Here is a 3,098-nt window from a genome sequence, read left to right on the forward strand (position 1 = left end):
TTAAAACAAAAACAGAAGAGAAAATAAGTTTTTCTCCCTCTTCAAATTTAAATTTAATTGATACATATTTAAAGAATGTTTTCATTAACTGATGAAAAGGCTTTCCAAGAAAGCACAAGGAATTTTTATTATTTCAAAAATGATACCAAATTTCTTCATACATAAAACAGCAATCCTTTTATAGCAACACCTACTGACCACAATTATTCCAAGTTATAACCATCGAGATTCACTGAGTAAGGGATAAAAGTCTGAAGAGAAAAATGAGGACATTTTCTCATTTTTCCACATAATTAGTTTTGCTGATTTGCATATACTTCTCTCATCAAAGAGCTTGCAAAATATAACCTAAATAAATAAATGGAAGAAAAGAATGTTATAATCTGACAATTAAATGGAAAATTCTTCTTCCTTTAAAAAATATAAATATTTCCCTGCAGTTTCCATATACTGGTCTTGCCCTTAAGGTCATAAAGAAAAAAATCTATTATTACATCTTCTATATTATCCAAGAACAGCAATTATGGGTATAGCCTCCCCCTTCCTAAATCTTCTATTCTTTAAGGTAGTAACATTTCTGGCTCCTTCAAATTATCCTCTCACGCATAGTTTCAAATCTTGATCACATTACTTAGGGCATGCTCTAGTTTGTTAATGTCTCTCTTAAAATAAGCAAGCAGAATAAAACCAAACTGTAATTATGACCACCTCCCTTTCTCTAAACATATACAGTATCAATCAAAGAGAGACTGCCTTACTCAGGAGTCTTTGAATAAAGTATGTTCTAACTTTAAAAAACTGTCAATCCCCATATTTTAAACAATTCAGATACATCTCCCAGCTCTACTGTAAAGTTAGTTAATTAATTTTATTCTAATCTGGCCTAATCAGGTGTCTTCTGAACAAGAGTGCTCACCTATGAGATTGTTAAGGCTATCAAAAAGAACTGCTACTAATCCAAATACTAAAATGTTACGAATGATTTACTTTTGTAAAATATATTTGTTTTTAATAATATAAATTGGAAGAATCTAAGGCTGTCGTACACTGACTATCTGAGTTGAGAAATACACTCCTGAGTGGGAGAAAAACAGGAAGGGCAATGACATCTAGTGCTAACCACATCTACAGGAGCTTCAAGAATGTGAGCATCATGCATGCTGCAGGGAGAAGATGAAAATACCATTCTCATGGATTTCCTTATTTTCCAGAGTGATACTAAAATAAATACAAAGGTTTGTACACAGACAACGGTTTTTAAATGGTTTTTAAACTGAGGTCCAGCAAGTTCCTTAAAAGAATGTGTGTGCATTTATAATTCAACTCACTGATAATATTTTAAATTTTAATATAAATTTAATGTAGGTTAATTGTATAAGCACTATTTTGAAACTGATTATGGGCTAAAGTTTATGTTTACACTCACACTGTACCAAAAGTCACGGGCAAATGAGAAAAGAAAAAAGACAAACTTAGTACAACAGGGAAAGAGCTACCTCCTCAAGTAGAGTTGACCTTAATGATGTGGACAGAGTAAAGCTTTTGGGACCTTCAACTGCTGATGTGGCAAGACGCAATATGAGAAGAAAACACTGAAAATACCCATTAATAATGCAAGCACAGAATATACAAAGTATGAATCTAGCAAAATAGAAAGTTGTCAAAAAATGGAATAGAAGACCTATGTTCTTGGCATTAGTGAACAGAAATAGACTGGTATTGGCCATTTTGAATCACACAACCATTTTGTTGTTGTTGTTGTTACTATGTCAGGAATGACACATTGAAAAGGAATGGCACTGCATTAATTGTCAAAAAGAGTATTTCAAGATCTATACAATGCTGCCAGTGACAGAATAATGTCCACACACCTAACAAGGCAGACAAATTAATATGACTATTATTCAAATTCACACACCAACCACTAATGAAAAAGCTGAAGAAACTTAAGATTTTAACCAACTGCTGTAGTCTGAAATTAACCAAATATGCAATTGTTGTTGCTGCTGTTGTTAAGTGCCGACGAGTCAGACCTGACTCATAGCGACCCCTCCTTGGGTTTCCGAGGCGGTATCTGTAAGAGTAGATTGCCCAACCTTCCTTCTGAGGAGTTGCTGGTGGGTTTGAACCTCCAGCCTTCCGGTTAGCAATCAAGTGCCTTAGGCACTATGCTACCAGAGCTCCTTAAGATGCAATAATAATTACTGGTGATCGGAATACTAAAGTTCAAAACAAAGAAGGATTCATAGTTGTAAAATATGGCCACAGTGATAGAAAGGACACCAGATATCACACGATAGAATTTGTAAAACGAGAACAACCTATTCATTGGAAATGCCCATTTTCAACAACATAAATGGCAAATGTACACATAGATCTTGCCAGCCGGAATACACAAGAATCAAACTGACTACATTTATGGAAAGAGACAATGAAGAAGTTTATTATCATTAACCAGAATAAGGCCAGGAGCCGACTGTGGAACAGACCATCAACCACTCAAAATGCGAGTTAAAGCAGAAGAAAATGAAAACAAATCCCTAACAGCCAAAGTATGACCTTGAGTACATCCCACCTGACCTTAGAGATTATCTCAAGAATAGATTTGACACACTTAACACTAATAACCAAAGACCAGATGAACTGTGAGATGACATCAAGGACATCATACATGAAAAAGGCAAAAAAGACAGAAAATTTTTAAAAGACCAAAGTAGCTGTCAGAGAAGACTGTGAAACTTGCTCTTGAGCACAGGCTAGCTAAAGCGAATGGAAAAATGACGAAAAGAACTGAACAGAACTTCAAAAGGCAACTCAAGATGACAAAGGGAAGTGTTATAATGAAATGTGCAAAGACCTGGAGTTAGAAAACCAAAAGGGAAAAGCATGCTTGGCATTTGTCAAGCTGAAAGAATTGAAGGAAAAGTTCAAGCCTCAAGTTGCAATACTTATTAAGTATTCTATGGACAAAATACTGAACAACACAGGGAGCATCCAAAGAAGATGGAAAGAATACAAAGTTACTGTACCAAAAAGAACTGGTCAATGTTGAACCATTTCAGGAGGTAGCATATGATCAAGAACCAATGGTATTGAAG

Source organism: Orycteropus afer, unplaced genomic scaffold, assembly GCF_000298275.1.
Source record: "Orycteropus afer afer isolate SDZICR_OR568_19922 unplaced genomic scaffold, OryAfe1.0 scaffold00002, whole genome shotgun sequence".
Classification (NCBI taxonomy): domain Eukaryota; kingdom Metazoa; phylum Chordata; class Mammalia; order Tubulidentata; family Orycteropodidae; genus Orycteropus; species Orycteropus afer.